Source organism: Phocoena sinus, chromosome X (genome assembly GCF_008692025.1).
Source record: "Phocoena sinus isolate mPhoSin1 chromosome X, mPhoSin1.pri, whole genome shotgun sequence".
NCBI classification, from domain to species: domain Eukaryota; kingdom Metazoa; phylum Chordata; class Mammalia; order Artiodactyla; family Phocoenidae; genus Phocoena; species Phocoena sinus.
The window spans coordinates 100,124,203-100,146,952 of NC_045784.1; the positions used below are offsets into that span (position 1 = coordinate 100,124,203).

The 22,750-nt window shown below is 45.4% G+C and overlaps 1 long non-coding RNA gene across 2 annotated transcripts; it reads right to left on the reverse strand.

Annotated features, from left to right (window-relative positions):
• Window positions 1-1,110: 1,110 nt before the first annotated feature.
• LOC116748013 lies at window positions 1,111-15,190 on the reverse strand. 2 transcript variants are annotated; one of them, XR_004348156.1, is made up of 5 exons: window positions 14,931-15,190; window positions 11,227-11,314; window positions 9,058-9,116; window positions 6,690-6,846; window positions 1,111-2,313 (listed from the first exon to the last, which is right to left on the reverse strand). It is a non-coding gene; the product is annotated as an uncharacterized LOC116748013 (long non-coding RNA). The 2 variants fall into 2 exon arrangements; XR_004348157.1 differs by lacking the exon at window positions 6,690-6,846.
• Between the last annotated feature and the right edge of the window lie 7,560 nt (window positions 15,191-22,750).

Sequence of the window (22,750 nt, forward strand, 5' to 3'; positions counted from 1 at the left end):
AATGCAGTATTGTTAACTGGTATCACACTGCTGTACAGTAGATCCCCAGAACTTATTCACCTTGTGTATCTGAAACTTTGACTACTATTATCGGTGCACGGAACAGAGTAGGAAGCTACTTCACTGAATTCCTCCAACTTCAGGCAAAGCCACAGGGACATTTTGCTCTGCAATTTCCTCATCTTGAAACTGGAGACAATATATGGATAAACAATTTTAGAATAAACTATGACCTATAATTAACATACTTTTCTACTCTCCTGGACAACAATGTTGTTTTGAGTGAAAAAAAGTTCATAAGCACCCTATGAATGGATGACACCCAGACAAAGGAGGGGTCCTCAATTACTATTTCCAATAGTGTAAACTGACCCCAAAATCTGCTCCCAGCATCCCTTATCCCCAACATCCAACAAGATGCCATTCCTGTTTAGAGGTAATCCTTTAGGATTAGCTTTCACAAGATACCAGTATCTCCACAATGTCTGCCAAGTCCTACTACCTCCAAGGGAGCCGTCCCTTCTTTGACATCCCTGTTTCAGATTTTCCCGAGCTCCATTTTCTTCAGTATTGACAGTTGTGTTAGAAGTAATGCCATAGAATCTCAAAACTTTAAAGGGTTCTTAAAAATTGAGTCCAATCCCACATTTTCTAAATGAGGAAACTGAGGTGCAAAGATGTCTGGGTCATAGAATTCGGCCCCATGATGACACCCATCTATTCAGAATCATCCTTCAGCCTGGTCTAAGCTTCTCACTACCCATATGTGTAAAAGGCTACACAAAGCCGACTGATTCATAAGGCCAAAGAAGAAACATGGAGCAGGCTAACGCCCCATAGCAAATAGTGAGTTCAGCTCCTGGATGGCCAGTTCATCCATTTCATGTTGTCTAGTAAGATTATGCCTATATATTTCAGATTACTTTTTAACTTACTTTAAAATAATTTTAGATTTACATAAACGTTGCAAAAGTAGTCCTCAGAGTTCAGATATACCCTTTACCCAGCTCCCCCTAATGTTAACACCTTGTATAATCTTAGTAAAATGATCAAGACCAAAAAAAAATCACATCAGTACAATGCTATTAACTAAACTACAGAACTTACGTGAATTTCGCCAGGCTTCTTGCACTAGTGTCCCTTTCCTGTTCTAGGATACAATCCAGGTCCTGGATTATAATTGCTGTTGTGTCTCTTTGGTCTCTTCCAGTCTGTGACAGTCCTTTAGTCTTTCATTGTTTTTCAACATCTTGTCACTCTGGGTGAGTACCAGTTGTTCTACTGAATGTCTCTCAGTTATTTCAGATCATTTTAGAGAAGTCCAAATCTCATGGTTCCATGAAGTGAGCCCCCATTTTGCATCTCGGTCAGGCTCATATGTTTACCACCCAGTTACACTTCAGTAGTACCTGGGTTCTTTTCACTTATGACCATGCCATAGACGAATGAAGACAGATTTGTCATCACTCATTGGCCAAAATTAGACTCACTATTCTTCAGGTGTCTTTGGAGAATCGCCTTGCGATGTGTCATGAGTAATAAGAAACACCGTCAGGATATACGACATGAGCCTGATTAATTTGTTAATCATGAGTCTGTGTTGTTATCTTGCCTGGTTTAATTATGACGGAATACTGTGGTGAAGCTGAACAAATGGGCACAGCGGTACAGTCAAAAGCCACGAAGAGATATGTGTGTTACGTGAAAAGCTCTGGAAGTACAAACTGTAAGAGGGCCAGGCAACGTTAACTCCAGCCAATTAGATCCGAAAGCACCAGAACCTTCAAGTTCTGTGGGATGTTGGACATGATGAATGGCAATAAACACTCCATACCCCACCCAGTCCTTTGGTACACCATGTTCCCATCATAAAATACGGTGCCCATCATAAAACAGAGGATGTGTGCCTGTGGAAGGCAGCTGGGAAGAGGCCTGCCTAGAAAGTGATCTTGGACAAATCTCTAGTGTCTCTGAAATATCAGCAGTTGGGGCAGAGGGGGGAGGAAAAATGAGAGAACATAAAGGAAAAGGTGTTGGATACCACAAAGAGCTGCAGTTGCAGAGTTACATAAAGCATGATTCGGTAGCATTATCTCAGGCATCAAAATGGTGCTCGTCTGATACAGCCCCCCTCCAACACAAGCCTAAGACTTGACAATCTTGCTGACAGTGACTTGTTGCCCCTGTCCCCAGGCTACTTGCCTTTCCTTCGCTGGGTGTCCAGCCCTTGGGACCATCTTTACTGCAGCACCATTTTCCAGGTCTGTCTTCCTCTTGACACTGGAGTCTTCTTGGAAGCAATGGGCAAGGCTGCTGTTGGGACATAGGGTGATCAATAAAAGTTGGATGAATGAATTAATGAATGATGAAGCAATGGAGAACTGTATCTCATTTGATCCTCTCAATAACCCCGAAAAGCAAACAGGGCAGGTATTATTTCCATCTTAATGAGGAAAGTGAGACTTACGAGTTTAAACCACCTGCCTGAGGTTGCAGGAGTTAAGTGATTTCCACAGTGCTAGGACCAGAGAAAATAAAGCAAAGGACCTGAATTCAATGCCAGATTTGACCTATGCCCTATGCTAAGCCAAGAGAGCAAACTCCAATGGATTTAGAGGTCTGGCAAGTCATTTAATGTGCACAGAGGATGTCAGACCATACAAGTGGTAGGGACAGTGGCAAAGTGGAGGGTGTGCCCAGTGTTTGACAAACAAATCACACCTGCAGGTCACATTCAGCCTGAGGCACCTGCAGATCATGAGCCCTGTGGGCACCTTTTCACCCAGAATCTCTCATTTGACCCTCATCACAACCTGTAAGGTCTGCATTATCATCCCTGTTTTACAGCTGAGGATGCTGGGATGTAGAGATGCTAAGTGCCTGGGTTATCCCCTACTGTGAGTGTCGGAAGGGCCGTCAAGCCTGGGACATTTTCTAGGGGCCCTTGTCACCTGGAGCTACAGAATACCTGACTTTTCTTTTATGGCTGCTGACAATCTGAGGAAGGTCAAAGAGAGAGATTCAGCAAGACTGAGGCTGTGGATGAATGTTATATATTTGGTTTGGCCACGTTTCCAACTTAGCCCCTTTGATTTTTAGAACATTAAGCAGAAAAATATCTTAAAGACTCTCCAGTCCAGTGTTCTGCAAACCACCAGTCGTCTCTCCTTACTGAGTCAGAAAATGGGTTTCTGGGGTCACAGCAGGCAATTAAAATAATAACAGAAAATGATAGGACAGAAAATATCTGGGTCCTTCACTCATGAGTATTGGTGAGCATGTTACTATTTTGTGAAACTTGTAGACACAGAAAAAAAATTAATTGAAATAAATTTTTTAAAAACTCACTTTGGAAATTTACTTCTCCAATCCAAACCCTTCACTCCATGTATCAGGAAACAACGGGAAAGAGACTTGGCCAAGGTCACACAGTCAGTTAATGGCAAGGCTGGGACCATAGCCCAGATCTCCCAATGCCTAGTTCATGGCTTTTTTCCCTCATCACTGTGCCTGCGCAAGGCATTGTCTGGGAATTCTGGCAATAGGTACCCATCATCAGATAGTGGTGCTTGAACAAACTCACATCTTATAAACAATCACTCTGAGCATGTTTATTTGGTGTTCATGTGCGTGTCCAGCTGTTGGATGTGCTTGCGTTTAAGGAAAACTCTGTGCCTCTTATAACATTTTGGAGCTGGAATGATCACTCTCTCTCTCTTTTTTCTCTTTTTGGCCTTGCCACACGTCTTGTGGGATCCTAGATCCCTGACCAGGGATGGAACCCGGGACCCCTGCAGTGGAAACATGGAGCCCTAACCACTGGACCCCCAGGGAAGTCCCTCTGTCACTCTCTTGAGTACAGGGATGGTGGAAGGTCTGATGTGAGAGCTCAGTGTGTTGCTGTAGCCCCTGAGTGGGCTTCCTTCAGGGCCTTGTGTGGACTCAGGGTTTTAAAGGAGTGCCCAGACCACTTGATCTGTGGAATGAGGAGAAGTCTGAGCAGGAGTCGTTGTGTGGGGTGGTCTGAGGAAAATACCAGGGGCTGGCTCAGAACATGACTGAAGGAGAACTGAGCAGAACTCCCCTCTCTGGAAGTTTCTGCAATGGCAGGGGCAGAACATTCTGGAAGATGCAAAATGGAGTAGGGAGGAGAAGACAGGGTCAGAATGTCATTGGTTAAAGGAGAACTCAACTAAGCACCCCCTCCCCTAGGTGCTTCTCTGAAGACAGAAGAATGAGGACAGAACTTTCTGGAAAAGAGCTATTCCACAGAAGGCAGAGCCTAGCAGAGGCTGTTGCTGGATGGAAAGAGACTGATTATCATATATGATCATGAGCTTCAAGGTTCTAAATATGTGGTGGACCAAGTGATTTTATATGTGGATCTTCTTTCTCTCGTCTTTCAAAGCTGAGACTCTTTCAGCTCATTCTAATTTTGAAGCCACATTTTGAGGCCAACTTCATTGTGTTATCTTGCTTCCCTTCTGCCTCTCCTTTCTCCCTTTCTATATTTTTAAATATGGACTCTGTATGTCCAGCCCCCAGAGAATAGTTTTCAAGGCTCAGATACTCTTTAAACCAGATAATTATGTGATTTATGGACACCAAATCAAAGAACCTAGTCTTCTGGGGAGGGTGAGGGGGAAATGGAGCCGTAAAGGGGAAGAAGGAACAGGCACTAGAAAAAGGGCAAGGCTGGAGGTTGAGATTCGGCAAAGAAACTGACAAGAAGAGAGCCTAGGGGAAATCATAGGCTCTCGGTCACCGTCAAAATGAATGCCAATGATATTTGGTCCTGGAAGAAGTATTGATGGGGTCTGATCAATATAAATAAATGTTGATCTCAAGGAGGAGGGGAAATTCATCCCCCAGTTATATCCAGTGAGGTTTGTTTCTCAAATAGTTACTGTATTGTCTAATCTATGTAAGTAAATGCTTATCTGAAGCAGAAAAACTGCTACCATCAAAATTAATTCCAGTAAAAAAAAAAAAAATTAATTCCAGTAAAGAGTTTGACAGTATCTCAAAAAGGTAAACATAGAGTTACCATATGACCCAGCCATTCCACCCCTAGGAATATACCCAAGAGAAATGAAAACAAAGAACCACACAAAAACTCACGCCCGAATAGCACGTAGCAGCATTATTCACAGTGGCCAAGAGGTAGAAATAACCCAAATGTTCATCAATTAATGACTGGTTAACAAAATCTGGTTTATGTCCACAAGACGAAATACTCTTCTGTAATGAAAAGGAATGAAATACCAATATGTGGTACAGCATGGATAAACCATGAAAACATTATCTAAGTGATAGAAGGCAGACACAAAAGGCCACGTACTGTTTGATTTAATTTACACAAAAGATCTAAAATAGGCAAATGGATAGAAACAGAAAACAGATTAGTGGTTGTCAGGGCCTGGGGGTCAGGGGGAAGGTTTAGAAGCTCCAATGGCAAGAATGAAGGTCAAGTAACCTCAGATTTTAAAATTGAAGGTTGCGGAATATGCAACCATCAGTGAGGAAACTGAAAAGCCTTTGATTCATGCCGAGTGTGTGCTTTAGCTAACTAACTACACAGCACTCTTCTCCGTTAACTGTGGATTCTCCTCATCCCCCCACCATAAAAGGAAGGAAGGGAAAAAGTGGGCTACCACAGTTGAGGTTTTCCTTTCACGTATACCTTCACGTGACTGATTTTTATTTAGTCCTCTGAGACAGTGATTATGTTTTTTCTCTTGAAGCAGAGTACTTGTCATTAGGAAGCCCAAAGCTCCACCTTCTACTTCGGCCTCCACCAGGAGACACTAGCGGGGGCAGACAGGGTTTTGTGAATTCCTTCCCTCTATATAGTAGAGTTGGTGGACACTCCACCTGGGAAGCTGGACAAACACGGTCTGACTCCAGTGGATAGGGTACAGCGTATGGATTGTTCTGTCATTGAAAGAAACCAAACAGTGAGACTGAGTTCATTCAGATCCAGCACCAGGGCTGAGAATTCTAGCAAGACAGACAGGCCTTTAAAAGGAGAAATGGGGCTTCCCTGGTGGCGCAGTGGTTGAGAGTCCACCTGCCGATGCAGGGGACACGGGTTCGTGCCCCGGTCCGGGAAGATCCCACATGCTGTGGAGCGGCTGGGCCCGTGAGCCATGGCCACTGAGCCTGCGCGTCCGGAGCCTGTGCTCCGCAACGGGAGAGGCCACAACAGTGAGAGGCCCACGTACCGCAAAAAAAAAAAAAAAAGGAGAAATGTAGGTCGTTGGCCAGGGTAAGAGCGGAGCCTGGTCACAGACAGCCTGTCCTCAGTGTGTCTGTGGTTTTCCTTCACCTCCAGCATCACTGTCCCCCCAGCCTCTCCAGGCATGGAGTAGGTGGGGTCTCCTAGCCTGGTGTGTGATTATTTTGTCCCATCTCGTGGCTCAGATGTGTTTTCCTCCTGAGGACCATCCTTTTCTATACCTGTTGGGGATCAGTTTCTTTCCTATTCCTCCACCAGACTCTGCTGGGTCCATGGGACAGGTAGGCCTCCTTGGTCAAAGAGGTGGGGCTGCCAGGTGCCTGAGGGACACATCCCCAGTAGTGCTGGCTGCCCTTGGCTGTGGGAATCGGTTCTATTGACAGATGCACGCCTGTACCAGACTCTGCCGTACCCTTGGGACTGTGTGGGCTAGTGGTCAGGGGCTACTCACCTTCTATGGTGCTCTCCAAATAAGACGGGGTTTTTTTTAAAGATGGTATGGAAGTCCTGTCGCCTTCTGAATGATAACTCCTTCCCACCTCGGGGGTGGGCATTCATCTCAGATCTTGTCCTAGGAAGGGTCTGATGTGCTCATCCTTAATGAATTACTACAGATTTGGGCAATGGGAGGAGAAACAGGCATGAAACACAACAGGTTCAGAGAGGCTCCAGTTCTGTCTCAGTTCACAGAGGCTTCTGAAGCCTTGGCCTCGACACTTAGCACACGTGCGGCACCTAGTCGAATGGTGCCCAGAACTCTCCCTTGAGCCCCTGGGATTTTCTGCGGACCTTGCTTTAAAAGCTGAGGAAGTGGGAATTCCGTGGCGGTCCAGCGGTTAAGGCTCTGCGCTTCCACTGCAGGGGGCACGGGTTTGATCCCTGGTCAGGGAACCAAGATCCCGCATGCCGCACGGCCAAAAAATAAAAATAACTTTTTAAAATAAAAGCTGGAGAAGCTATCCAGAGGGAGTTAGCTAGGCCCCAGGGCTGGGGGCAGGGGTGGGCACCGTTATGAAAAGATGTCAGCACAGGGAGACATTGGTCAGAGAGTCTCCACCCGGGGTGATCATATGACTCCAGGTGGAGCTAGAGAAAAGGAAGGTCTGACGATAAAAATAAATCCAGTGAGTGAATTTTTAAGTGCTTTGAGGCAGGGCACACGAAGCCTCCAGTCGTTTATAATCGTGATAAGTCGTTTCCTGGACCTTTATGGTCGTCATTTGGTCCTAAAGGCAGATGCTAGGAAGGAGAAGCACATTCGCAGAAGGAGGTCGGTGCAGATGTGGGGGACCCATAGGTGGACAGGAAATTTAGGCACACATTTAAGTAGAAGGACGGGTTGGACAGGGTTTGAGGAAAGGAGCCAGTCAAGATACCGATTTCTAATAAAGGAGAAGCCAAGAGGCAGGAGGCCTCTGGGGAAGGCAGCCCCCTGTTCAGAGGGCTCAGGGTTACAGCTAAGGTCAGGGGAGCAGGCCCTTATTACAAAAATTAAGGCTACTGAACGGGCAGCCGTCAGGGGAAAGATCTAAAATTGTGTAATGCAGGCCAGGTGCTAACAACAAAGAATTATTCAGCATTATAAACTCCAAATTCTTTTCTCTCACCAAAAAAAGGTAATATGGAGGCAGGGGGCAGGCTATCATACAAGCCTTTATTCTCTCATGCCAAGGAATTTGCATTAACTTCACAGAGGAATCATTTCTATCGTATGGTCAGATGCCCGTAAGTAGGTAGCCCACGAGTGTGAAGGTTGCCCAAAGGCAGGTCAGCTGGCCCGACCTAGGGGCTAGTCGTGGCCAGTTATTTAAAGATTGTCAGGGACTTCTCTGGTGGTCCAGTGGGTAAGACTCCGTACTCCCAATGCAGGGGGTCCGGGTTCGATCCCTGGTCGGGGAACTAGGTCCTGCATGCATGCCGCAACTAAAGATTCCATGTGCTTCAACTAAGACTCGGCACAGCCAAAAAAAAAAAAAAGATTATCAAACAGCTAGATATTGCTGAGGGAGTCTGTCTGCTCGAGGGACCCACAGGGGCAACACCTTAACTGCTGTTGAAATGGAAGACATTGACAAAACATCCTCCTCAAAACTGTCTACAAAAAGGGAAGATTATATTTAAAATCCCTTTGAGGGGACTTCCCTGGTGGTGCAGTGGTTAAGAATCCGCCTGCCAATGCAGGGGACACGGGTTCGAGCCCTGGTCCGGGAAAATCCCACATGCCGCAGAGCAACTAAGCCTGTGCGCCACAACTACTGAGCCTACGCTCTAGAGCCTGCGAGCCACAACTACTGAAGCCTGTGCACCTAGAGCCTGTGCTCCACAACAAAGAGAAGCCACTGCAATGAGAAGCCCGCGTACCGCAACGAAGAGTAGCCCCTGCTCGCCGCAACTAGAGAAAGCCCACATGCAGCAACGAAGTCCCAATGCAGCCAAAAATAATAAATAAATAAATAAATAAAAAAGCCCTTTGAGGGATGATAACATAGGAAGACCTCACATGTTAAGGGGCTCAAGGAAGCCTCTGTGATCTTCTTACTTACCTACCCTAAGAATGCATAGTCTGCCTCGAGGAGGGTGAGTGAGTCAGACCCAGAGGGTGACAGAAAAAAAAGTCTCTGACTTTCAGGACCCATGGGGGATGAACTTGGCTGATCTGATGACCTGTGCTATTGTCCAAACGGAAGAAACAAACCAATAAAATAAAAATGATAACAATGACGATAAAAATAAATAAGGAGGGTGGGAGGAAACTTGTAGCATTGACAGATATGTTTATGGCATAGATCGCGGTGATGGTTTCACTGGTACAACCTTACCTCCGAATTCATCAGGTTGTATCCATTCAATATGCACAGCTCTTGTACGTCGATCAGACCTCAACAAAGTAGATTTTAAAAATAACTGTTAAAAACTAGAGAATAACAGAAGATATCACTTAAAAGTGGGCTGGCCAGACGGCAGCCACTGGTGACACGTGGCTATAGAGCACCTGTAAGTGTAGAATGCATACCGGATCTCAAATAATGTACAACTATCTCATTAGTAACGTTAAGTGTTGATCACATGTGGAAATGATACTATTTTGAAAATGTTGGTTTAAATAAGTATATTATTAAAAATAATTTCACCTTTTTGATGTGATTGCTGGGAAATTAAAAACGACACATATGGCTGGGCTGGCATTTATGGCTCACATTGTATTTCTATCGGGCAGCACTGCATTTGAAGGCCAGCAGAAGCTATGCCACCTCTACCACGATCCGGGCGCAGCCCAGGCTGCAGGCACGCCTCGCCTCTGCTGCTCCCCTGAGGGGCCGTGGCCCTGGCTCCTTGGGACCCCTCGCATGGCTCACTTGGACCTGCAGGGATGTTGACCAGGATGGCTTTGAATCTTGAATTCAGTTTGGAGAAAATGGCTATCGTAACAATTTAGAGACTTTAACAATCTGAATATGGCATATCTTTCCAATTATTTCAGTCTCACCTAATTTAATTTCTCTCAGCAATACAGAGTGCTGTTGATTGTCTTTTGTTAAACATATTACTAGTTATTTTATGTTTCTTGGCATTGCTATAAATGGGTTTTTTTTTAATTTCATTTTCCAATTTTTTCCCGCTAGTCTATAAGCATACATTAGAGTTCCCTATATTAACCTTGGATCCTATGACATTGCTAAACTAAATTCATTTATTAGTTCTAGTAGCTGTACTGAAACAGAGCAGGACCCTATGATCCTTGCCCCCTATGTCCTCCCCCTGACTTTTGTCTGTGGAAAAACTTTAGACAAAGAATAAGTTTAATCAGAGAAGTGAGAACAGGCAGAAACAAAGGAAAACAGTCAAAGGAGACCAAATAATAATAGTTTAATCATTAAGCATAGTCAAGAACCTTTAGCTCCTCCTTGAGGGCTAGAGATAATATTCTGAGCCACATCCTGTGAGCTGTCTTATAGATACTGAAACCCACACCAGGTGGAAGAAGTTAACTACACGATGACCAGGCTATAGCCGTGACATAAGGTGTCACACTTCCGAGAACTGGCCTCAAAGAAATGGGAACAAACCGACCCTGGAACTGAAGATTAACTGTAACTAAAACAATCAAGATGATGCTGGTCAGACAACCACGTGACCGATTTCAAGATGACTGTCAGAGCTGACTCTGCTGATTCTGCATGTAGCCCCCTCCCTCTGTCTAGAAAAGCTCTAGCCCCCTGATTGTCGGGGTGGGGTGGGGGGGAGAGTCAGCCTTTGGACAGGCATCCACCCTCCCCCCAACCCTGGTTGCCAGCCTCCAAAATAAAGCAAACTTTCCTTTCCACCAACCTGCCCTCTTTATCGGCTTTTAGGGGGCGAGCAGCCAGACCCCACGTTCGGTTCCAGTTTTTGGCGCCAAGCGTGGGGCTAGTGGGGCTACTGCGGCTACTGCAGGCATGATGGCTTCCGTGCTCTTATGACATCTGGCTCCCCTGGGTTTTCCAGAGTAGAGTCATGGCCATGACAACGCACCAGGATGGTTGCGATGAGCCTGTTGCTCGTGGTTAGCTAGTCCCGAGAAGGGGACTTGGGGGATGTTTCTAGCAGCTGCCAAAACCATTTATTTCGAGGATCCTCCCTGTTTCTCCCTTCCTCGGCACTGGCTGCCAACTTACGCTTTTCCTTGGTGGAACGGCAAGATGCATCTGGACAAGCCGACGAGCTCCAAGACCAGGTAAGTCACCAGTGTGCACCCGGGCCACCTTCCCATTCGTGAGCGCTAAGTGCTATTTGGGCATTCTTGCCAATTGGTTCTGACATCTGTCTCATGTTGAGGACCGTTTGTGAGCACTGCCTGCTATTTGGGCATTTTTGCCAATTGGTTCTGACATCTGTCTACCGTTGAGGACTGTTTGTGAGCACTGAGGGTATTTTGCCAATTGGTTCTGACGTCTGTCTACCATTGAGGACCATTTGTGTTGAGGAAGTGTTTGTTTGGGACTCCTTACCGGTCATGCTCTGAAGAGGATTTGTGACAGATCTGCCTTTTCGTGCGTGAGTGCGTATTCCATCTGTGTGATTGATATCTTCGTTGTCCTGTGTAAAATGGGAAATTCAGGTTCAATCCATTCGGAAACTTTTAGCTATAAAATTATGACTAAAGAAAAAGAAAGATGATTTTTTTTACCAATGTATGGCAAGAGTATTCTTTAGACTCCTGAGAAAATTGGTTAAGATGAAACTCTTTTGAAATTCCCAAAATGGTTCTTTTTGCATATGCAGTTAGAGAAAGTTAGCTTGATAAAATACTGTTTGCAGAATTCTGACCCTGAGAAAACAAAAATATGCCTAGGAGAACACTTGAAGGTAACTCTTATCATGTCCTTGAAGTACAAAAATGGCCCACTTTGCCTAAGACTTCAGCCTTGGGTTAATTAGTAAAACTTCAAGCCAAAAAAAAGAAAAACAGGGAAAAAAAGAAGCCTTTTAAAATTGAGTGTGTAAATTTGACTATTTGGATTGTTATTCATAAACTGATAAGTTTAATTGCAATGCCTAATTCATGAAATGTAAAAAGACGAAACAATGAGATCTCTGTTTGTCTGGATGTATGTATGTATGTCTCAATATGTGTCTTTGTCTTTGGTTAATTTGTAAAGAGCTCTATTACAAATTGGCTTTTAAAAAAAAGTAAGCCCTTACAAATCAAAGAAATCTAAATTTACCTACTTTTTGTCTTCTTGCAAGACCAAGAAGGAAAGTAAAGATGTTTGGGTTTCTCAAACACACATCTTGTACCACATTAAAGAGAAATTGTGCTATGAAAAAGTACGTTTTTAGAGGTTATGGAATATGTTCTTAAGTTTACCAATCATAAAATACTGATATAATAAATAGTTCAATTACTTGTTTCTTGGTTTTGTTAAGGTTTTCAAGAGTTAAAAATTGTAATATGTAAATATGATAAGAGAAGCATTTCAGTGTGTAAAGCAAGTAGGATATGTGTTGTAGGCGAAGACAAAGTATAAAGAACGGAGATATTTTTGTTGAGGAAAAATGATGACAATAATTTTGTCCTACTATGGGTTGGATGGGGAAAAAAAGGACAGATTTGTATGGATCCAGAAAGTGATAAAAGGCTTGTGAAAAAGGAACTCTGAGAAAAGAATTTTGTATGTTGTCAGGATTAAGGTTAGACTGAATTTAATTAGGTAGATGAATTTTGTTGTAACAGCAAACTGACTAAATTTGGTTTTCTCTCTCTGTTAAGAGAAAAGAATTTTCTCTAAACTAATTAGGATTATTTGGTATGTTAAATTATATGGAAAACATTTGATAACTTTCAGATCATACTGTTGAACTGGGTAAGAAATTCACAAATCAAAATTCTGATGGAAAGCTATTGTTTTGTTTCTAACCATACTTTTGACCCCGATGTTCAGAATGGAAAAAACTGTCTAGTGAGGTTGTCACAGAGTATAACTACTCATGATGTGTATCACTGCTGGCTCTAAGTTTACTGCTTAAAGCACATGTACAATGTTTGTGTGAGAATTGGATATAAATGATAAAATGCGTGGTCTATAAAGTGTTTCCCGATTAACATACCTCTGAGCCTGTCCATGATATCTGATTAGTTTTCCCCCAACGTGGACAACTAGGCAAATACATAAACAAAAAGAGGCCTAGCACTGAGGGACATGAGTGGACCCAGAGCAGGCAACTGAGCCACTCTGGCAACGGTGGAAAAATATATTGAGTATCAATACTTTCTATGGAAAGAGTTACAATTAAAAGGGAAAAACGATGGAGGAAATTTTCACATATTGAGGTGTGAGGAAGTCATTCTGGCTTATACATGATTTACTTGGAACTTTAGGCTAACCAAAACAGCCTGTTTATGGCCTATTAAACATACACTGTACATCTGCTTTAACCATTAAGAAAAAATACATTCAGAGAATAATACGAAGATGCATTTTGATTATTATCTTCATTGTAAAATGTCTACTAATTTTCAAATGTTTCTCCAGGTACTATGACAAAGTAATCAAGGAGAGAGGTAATGTTCTCATAATACAAAATATTGATGCTAAGCATGGAGCTTGAGATTATTTCCTTTTCTGTGTCCATTCCCCAAATTAGGCAGGGCTACGCCCCACTTCAGCAAGAAGTAGCCAAGAGCAGTCGTCACCCCATTCCCTCAAACAGTTGGGGAAAATCGAAACAGAAATGGAACTAAACCCGAGCCCCTCTGCCAAGTTTCTGACTAACCCTCTACCCAAACCTTCTTCCCCTCTTGCTCCGCACCCATCCCTCCTCAAGACTGAGGAGTACCAAAGAAAAGGGGCTTGAAACGGAGCAGGACCCTATGATTCTTCCCCTTATGTCCTCCCCCTGACTTTTGTCTGTGGAAAAACTTTAGCCAAAGAATAAGTTTAACCAGAGAAGTGAGAACAGGCAGAAACAAAGGAAAACAGTCAAAGGAGACCAAATAATAATAGTTTAATCATTAAGCGTAGTCAAGGACCTTTAGTTCCTTCTCAAGGACTAGAGATAATATTCTGAGCCACATCCTGTGAGCTGCCTTGTAGATACTGAAACGCACACCAGGTGGAAGAAGTTAACTACACGATTGACCAGGCTATAGCCATGACATAGGCTGCCACAATTCCGAGAACTGGCCTCAATGAAATGGGAACAAACTGACCCTGGAACTGAAGATTAACTAACTGTACTTAAAACAATCAAGATGACGCCGGTCAGACCACCGATGACCGATTTCAAGATGACGGTCAGCGCTGACTCTGCTGATTCTGCATGTAGCCCCCCACCCCGTCTAGAAAAGCTCTTGCCCCCTGATTGTCGGCCGGGGGCCGGTGGGGGGAGTCGGCCTTTGGACGGGCGTCCGCCCTCCCCCCCAACCCCGGTTGCCAGCCTCCAAAATAAAGCAAACTTTCCTTTCCACCAACTTGGCCTCTTTATCGGCGTTTGAGCGGCAAGCACTTCTGGTTACAGTACTGCAGAGTCCCTGAAATTTTCCACATAAACAATCAGATGATCTACAAACAGGGCCGGTTTTCCTCGTAAAGAAAAACTCAAATAACAAAAATAGTTTAGAAAGAGAAAGGAAAACATTTGAAAATGTACTTCTCAAAGTTCTATAAAAGCACTGGAAAAAAAAAAAGCACTGGAAAACCACAGGTATCTTCTTTTACGTTCTCATTACATTATCTGCTAGTATTCTTTTGGAGGAGTGAGACTGCAGGAAGCCCACCGTTCTGTTTTGTGGCGTCAGGATATTGAACAGAGTTTTCTGGCTTAAGTGGTTGAGGAAGCCAGTCAGAGCTATGGATCCCAGTGGTGGTGGTGTGAAGAAGGGGTCAGTGGAGATGGCTGGTGTCTTAGTAAAAAATACCACAGGCTGGGTGGCTTATAAACAACAGAAATTTGGGGCGGGGCGGGGGATAAATTAGGAGTTTGGGATTAACAGATACAAACCACTATATATAAAATCAACAACAAGGTATAGCACAGGGAACTACATTCAGTATCTTGTAATAAACGATAATGGAAAAGAATCTGAAAAGGAGTATATACGTAGAAAGCAAAATCACTTTGCTGTACACCAGAAACTAACACAACATTGTAAAGCAACTATACTTCAATAAAATAAAATAAACCAAACAAACAACAGAAATTTATTACTCACAGTTCTGGGGGCTCGGCGGTCTAAGTCCAAGGTGCTGGTAGATTCTGGGGAGAGCCTGCTTCCTGGTTTCTAGACGGCTGTCTTTTCTCAAGGTCCTCACATGGCAGAAGGGACAAGCTAGGTCTCCGAGGCCTCTTTTATAAGGGCACTAATCCCATTCGTGAGGGCTCTTATGGCCAAATCACCTCCCAAACACCCCACCTCCAAATACCATCATCACCTTGGAGATTAGGATTTCAGCATATGAATTTTATGGGGACACAAACATTCAGACCATAGCAGCTGGCTTCCAGTGAATCAAAGAGCCAGCACTGTCCCTAGAACACCCCAGTTTAGAAGGAAAACCTTCGTGTATAACTTTAACATATTAAATGAGGTGGAAAATCTGGGCGAGAATCCCGAACGACACAGGCATCCTGAGGCCTCCTCAGCCACAAAACTCAACGTTCCGTCATTCTTGTGCCGGGGCATGTGAGTCACAGGCCCCGGCCTCCCTGGGATCTGTTTCTCAGGCCAAGAAGCAGCGGGGGTGGACTGGACATGAACTCCTATTAATGGGTATATGCTCCCTACATTCCAGAAGTACCAAGACCAAGATCCTTCTCTCTGCTTTCAGGCATCCCTGCTAAGCCTTTCTGCGAGTTCCTAGCCTCCTGCACTCAAGTCAGTCCAGCTCGAGGCTGTCCATCTCCCTCTGGCTACATCTTCCACCTCATTTCTGCCATGGCCCACACCCACTGCAGCCTTGATCTTTCTGAAACACTGAGGGTCAGACAGATCCCCCTGTTATATGCTGGCACCTTGGCAGGCTTCAGGCAACTCACTCAACTCTTTTTCCTTTGATCAGAGACTATACACCTTTCCTCTTAGATCACAGAAAGCAGTAGTAGACACAAATGGACTTCACTGTTTTCCTGCCTCTATACAGACTGATGGGACCACATATATTCTACCTTGGACAAGCCTGAAAACAATAATAACAACAGAATATATTTCACTGTCTCTTTGCCTCTCTTTGAAAGTGGAGGATGGATCAACAACAAGGTCTTACTGTATAGCATAGGGAACTATATCCAATATCCTGTGATAAACCATAAAGCAAAAGAATATTTTTAAAAATGTGTATATATACGTATAACTGAATCACTTTGCTGCACGGCAGAAATGAACACAACACCGTAAGTCAACTATACTTCAATTTAAAAATATTGATTAAAAAATGAAATAAAGATTAAAATTGAGGAAATCAAGCAAAAGAGACTAAGACAAAAATATCACACATATAAATAATATCGGAAATGAGAACAAGTGATCTATAAAATGAAAGTGATGAGACATCTATGAACACCTTTTTGCCAATAAATTAAAAAATAGATGAAATTGAAAAAAAAAAAGAAACTGGAGGGGATCCCAGTTTTCACTGAGTCACCATTCCCAACAGAGCCTCCATCCTCTGTGCTATGTGAGCAATTGAGAGGTCTTCTGCCCGTGACTATAGTGTCGCCGCCGCTCTTCCTGTCCCTCCAGTGGCTGGCCTTTCCTCAGGCTCTTATTACCGTGCTGGACCCCTCCAAGCCATGGCCACTCTCACAGGGGCCTCCCTAGTTCCGATCATGGTCATTATCACTCAGAGGGCAAGTGTTTGGTGAAAAATTCCTCAAGAGATGGTTTCTCCCCTTGTGTTGCTGCTACCCCCTCGAAAGAACTCTGGCTTGGGCTCTTCTCAACCCTTGCCAATGGCTGTGGGCCTGTGGCCAAAACATCTGCCAACTCTCAAGAGCCCCTCCCGCTCTCAAGAATGTGGAATAAGGGTCCACTCTCCCTCACGTAACCAAAGAGCCATTTTCCAGAGACATCCGGGTGGTGTAATGGGTTCATTGTCCTACAACCGACTGTGCTCTTCTATCTAACCCTTAGTCAGTCCACCCCAACCCCCAGCTCCCCAGGCCAAGCAACTGTTGCTTTCCTACATACATTTAGAGTCTGAGCGCATTAGGTGGGTGGCTCTCCGGGCTCTTGGACCTTTGTGAGCCTGTCAGCTTGCTACATAGAAGAAAAGAACAGATCGAAAACTTAGCGCGGAGTGAGTGAAATGCTCAGTGTGTGGGTTCACTAAAAGACACCCATTGCCCCCTCCTTCCCCCCCCCGCCGTGGCATGTGGGTTCTTAGTACCCCACCAGGGATCAAACTCGCGCCCCCTGCAATGGAAGCACGAATCTTAACAACTGGACCGCCAGGGAAGTCCCCATGCCCCCTCCTATATAATCTGTTGGAACATTTCAATTTTCCATGGTGCCTTCCTGGATTTTTGGCGACTGCAAGACAGCCCCTGGCTATCCATGCAGCAGCATGAGTGGTGTGGCTAGGACACCCCTGACGAAGGGGTGCCCCAATCTTATCGGGGCCACCCTCACAGATATCCAAGAAAATGGGACATGCAGGACTCGTTCTATGAGGGTGCTGTCTGCTTCATTCCACGAAGAGGAAAGTGGCAGATATGGGGGAGCCCTGCCCAATGTGTTCATGACGCAGTTCTCCCTCCTCCCTCACCACCTTCAGACTCCTAAGCCCAACCTCTACAAAGGGGTCAGCTCTCCAGCTCATTCAAAACTCTGTCTCCTTAACCTGTGACCACACACAGTGTTTCCCTTGGATGCAAACTTGGCAGTGCCTCCCTGATGGATGAGTGGGTATTCTTTCACCTTCCAAAGACTCCCACCCTTTCCGTGTACTTACTCTCAGATCTCTCTCTCTCTTTCAGATATGCTCCTGGAAAAGAACCACGTCTGGGGCTTCCCTGGTGGCGCAGTGGTTGAGAGTCTGCCTGCCGATGCAGGGGACATGGGTTCGTGGCCCGGTCCGGGAAGATCCCACGTGCCGTGGAGCAGCTGGGCCCGTGAGCCATGGCCGCTGAGCCTGCGCGTCCGGAGCCTGTGCTCCGCAACGGGAGAGGCCGCAACAGTGAGAGGCCCGCGTACCGCAAAGAAAGAAAAAACCAGATCTGCCCACTTCCGTGAAGAGGTAAGTGACTGAGGGGGATTCAAAGAGGAAATCTATCAAAGGGGAGAAAAAAGAAAGAGCAGCCACCAGATGTGACAAATGGGCAACGCCATGGATTCCAGCCGTGTCCCAGGCGCCCCTGACAAAATATTCCTCCTGTGGCCTCTCTGGATGGAGCTCCGTTCACGAGATCTCTTCTTAGATGATAGTAATGGGCGTCCTTTGAGGCATTGGCCTCACTGGCCCCAGAGTCTCCCTCAGGCTCCAGGCTCAGGACTCAAAACAACTGGGCCCCCACTATAGAATTTAAAAAAGCTTTCATTCAAAAATACATACATACATACATACCTGTCGAGCCCTGTGCAACTTCCCTACCTGACCTGACCAGGCCATGACGGCTATCTCCGCCCCTCGACATCTGTACACTGAAGGGCAGTGTGTCTAATTCCCTAGACTTCCTGGGACCTTGCCTTCTCAGGCCCTCACAGCGAGTGTAGCTATGAGGAACCTCAAAAAGCAGTCAGAAAATACGATTCTGTCACAGAACCCTAGGAGTCTCACAGAAGTAATTCACCGGGGCCAGCTTTTTTTTTTTTTTTTTTTTTTTTTTTTTTTGGGGCCAGCTTTTGAGCACGTCCCTGTGTTCCCCTGGCCCATCCTGGAGACTGGGGTTTCCTCTGTGATAGCCAACCAAAGCTTCCTGCTGGAAACCCTGGTCCAGAGGGTCCAGACCCTGCTTTGATCATCTGTAATCAATTTCTTGCTACCAACCTTAGTGCATAACTTTGGGTTTGGAGTTTTTCCTCTTACGAAAAAGAAGCAAACCACGCCTCAGAGGTCGTGACTCGGTTTCCCCCTGTATTTTGCTCTTGACTGTCTACTTGACAAGAGAGGTTCACACTTTACACCGAATGGACAGAGCCCACAGTCCCCTGAGGTTCTGACTCCGGCACTGGGCTTCAGGAGCTCCCCCAGGATTGAGCAGTGGGCAAGGGCTTTTATAGATGGAGGGAGGGGGCTACATGTAGAAACAGCACAGTCAGCTGTGACAGTCATCTTGAAGCTGATCACGTGGTGGTCTGACCAGCGTCATCTTGATTGTTTTAAGTACGGTTAATCTTCAGTTCCGGGGTCGTAGCAGATGGGGTTCCCTCATTGATATCTACAAAAGCAATCTACTCTCGTCCCCTCTCTGACTTCACGATCTCAAGCCCCATGAGATCTTTTTGACTGACAGACCCTGCATGAGGTTCTGCCAGTTCCTTGGCAACGCATTGCCTCTTAAATCAAAGAGATGAGACTCTTTTGCTGGGGCAGCATCTGCTAGCGCCTCACCACGATTGTCTCTTTCTTCTTCTGAGTCCAACCTTAGATTTTATTTCCTAGCCTCCTTGAAAGTTGTGTGGGAAGTTGTGTACCACAGCCAGATCTGGCCCGCAAATCCTCTCACTGGCTCCTCAGCTATTCCCTCCTCTCTGATTGGTGCTCACCGGAATGGAGACGTTCGTGGCTATTTGGGAAGCTGTAGATGGGAGAGCTGGCTCCTGAGTGACTGCGTGGAGGAGAGCCACCCTCAGACCCAGAACACAGCTTGCCTGGTACGTGCGTACGAAGCAAAAATGTTGACTTTATCATTTGGGGGTCTGTGTGTTACAGCAGTTTAGCCTACCTTAAGAAATACTTGTAAAAACTCACTTTTGCTCAGCTCTGTACCCATGGATGCCCCAGGCATGCTTCTCAGGCTTCTGGCCCCGCTGAGAGCTCTGAAAAAATGTCACCCTTCCGAACCCGTGATGGAAAATTCTATTGTTGGAAATATTTTCACTGATGATGATGATTAGCCCTTTCGGGCCATTAGTCTAAGGCAATGGACTAATTGAATTGAATCCAAAAAAGATTCAAGCCCTTCCCAAGTGGGAAGGCTCATTCAGAGTCATCAGAGGGGGGCAGGAAAAGGAGACTGATTTTTTTTTTTAATTTTTAATTTTATATTAGACTATAGCTGATTTACAATGTTGTGTTAGTTTCAGGTGTACAGCAAAGTGATTTAGTTATACATATTCATATAGCTATTCATTTTGGGATTCTTTTCCCATGTAGGGTATTACAGAGGATTGAGTAGGAAAAGGAGACTTCAGATTGCTGTGTCCTCAGTTGTGCCAGGAAGTTTTCAACTTGAAGGCTCTTTACCAGAAATGAAGGCTTTTCACTTTTTTTTGTTTTGCGGTACGCCGGCCTCTCACTGTTGTGGCCCCTCCCGTTGCGGAGCACAGGCTCCGGACGCACAGGCTCAGCGGCCATGGCTCACGGGCCCAGCCGCTCCGCGGCATGTGGGATCTTCCCGGACCGGGGCACGAACCCGCGTCCCCTGCATCGGCAGGCGGACTCTCAACCACTCCGCCACCAGGGAAGCCCAAGGCTTTTTACTTTACATTTCATTTTTAGTATTAAAAATTTCAGCATGAGGAAGACGGCGGCGGATGGGCCGTCCAGCAGCCTGTGTGCCTGACTCAGCTCCCTCTGCCAACTCCCTGACTCCAGATACCTGACTCTGGAAGAACGTAGCCCTGGCTGTGACCGCCCCTGCCCTCTGCACTGGATCAGTCTGACTGGTTGCCCAGCACCACACAACCTGACATTGCCACGACTTTGCAAACCTCTCACTCCTGAGTCAGTTGTCCCAAACATTTTATTCTGGACTCCTAATTGGTGGAGACGTACAGCCTATGTACACACATCCAGAAGCCTCCCAAATACATCCACACGTTCCCTGTAACCTTCTCAATGCCTCTAGCAGGAGAGACTGTGATCATCTCTCTTACCTGAGGGTGTCAAAGACTTGGTGGGAAAAAGCTTCTAGTACAGGGACAGAGAGGAGGCACCCGATATGAGGTCACAGACGTCCCAGCCTTTATCAGCTCTCGTGGCCACCAGGACACCTACTCTTGCCCTTGAGTGCTCTGGCCACAAGTCACTCTAACTTGTCCCAAGGACAAAGGACCTGTTCCTGGCTAGGCCATGGTGACTGCATTTGGTGCCCTGCCACCACGTTCCCAGCCTCGTTCCGAAAATCTGCTACAGCAACTTCATTGCACATTTGTTGTGTTTAACTAACAGCTTGGGGGCTGCCTTTTTAAAGACTACAAAACAAACACTTGGAGATCCTAACTCAGATCCTGCCAGTTTTTGTCATTTTGCATTTCTCTCTCTACCGGGACCAAGATGCCGTACAGTGAAGGTGACGGGCAATGAGAGGCAGCAGTGTGAGTTCTTCCTGACTACGTCCCACGATGTCCTTCCGAAGCAGGCAGGCCTGTAGGTATGTGTAGACCACAGTGAGGTGGAAGGTAGCAGGTGGAGAGGTACTTCCTGAGTCCTGAGTAGGAATCAGTTCTCCAGACAAACTCTGTTAGCTTTTGAGGAATATTTGACCTCTTAATTGGCACACACACACATTTTCCTTTGGACCTCAGTGGGGTTACTCTGTGTAGCTTGAACTTATTATTTGCCTAGACATCAATTTGGGAGACATCTTGGCTCCAAATAATTCCCCCGTTCAATGGGAATGTACCCCTTTCCAGGGATCGAGTTCCTGCCCCTCACATCAGGGCCCTGAGGCCCTTGCGTATTCATCCAAAGGTAAGCATCTAATGTAAACCCGTCCTATCCCTGTGCTTCCCAAGGAGTTTTCAACCGATGATGGGGAACGGGGAGCATTTTGTCATCGTGGGGAAAGGCAGACATTCTCCGAGCCCCCATTCCTAGCCACTGCCGTGTCAAAGAGGCTGGGAAGCAACGAGTCCAACCCTGAGAGAAAAGCAGAGTCAGAGTACTGACACTCTTTGAGTCCTTCCTCTGGTTTTCCCTGTGTCCCAGCAGCAGCTCTGGTCTTCTTATGGTTGTGTAAGATGCCCCAATAACTGGTCTCATATATTTTTTTTCTTTTCGCCTCAGCTGGCTGGAGTTTGGTTTCTATGGCTTACAGTCAGGCCTTTTTTGCCTTCTGTATTTATTCATTCCTTTATTTCCTTATTTTGAAAGCTGTACATTTTATTTTATTTTTGTCCACACCACGCAGCTTGCGAGGTCTTAGTTCCCCGACCAGGGATCGCACCCGTGACCCCTGCAATGGAAGCGCAGAGTCGTAACCACTGGACCGCCAGGGAAGTCCCTGCTTTCCATATTTATTAATGTCTATTACAGCTACTGTTCCTTTTGAGAAACACCTTCGTGAAGAGATTTGTGTGACGAATCAAAATCATGGCCTGCTGCCATGATTGTGTGCCACTTACGCTACATTCAGAGTATGTGTTGTCGTCTAATGTGGTTTTGGTGCAAATTCCTACCAGGCTAGGGCAGACCTTACAGGTGGTTGTGGCTGCCTGGGTTTAATCACTGAGGGAACAGGTAGATTTTCAGATAAGACATGAGAACTGAGAAATCAAACCTTAGGTGATGTATCTGCTGGGGCCTCACTCTTTGGTGTCAGGACTTTAAACAACCCAGGAGACTTGAGTGTGTTCCTTGGTGGTGGAGGGAATGGTGGGAAGAGGGCCTTTGTTACATGGAGTATGCTCAGGACCAATGAGCAGTGCTTTCAACCATTTTTGATCAGGTCCCACATTAGAACATTTTACTTATATTGTAACCACACACACACACACACACACACACACATATATAAGTATTGTTTTGTGAATTTTTTTCTTTTGATTAAATACATGTGTATATATAAACACATATACATAATCCAAAGAAAACTTCACAAAACAATACTTACATTTATGATGTACGGCACACTCTATTTTTTATTCCATTT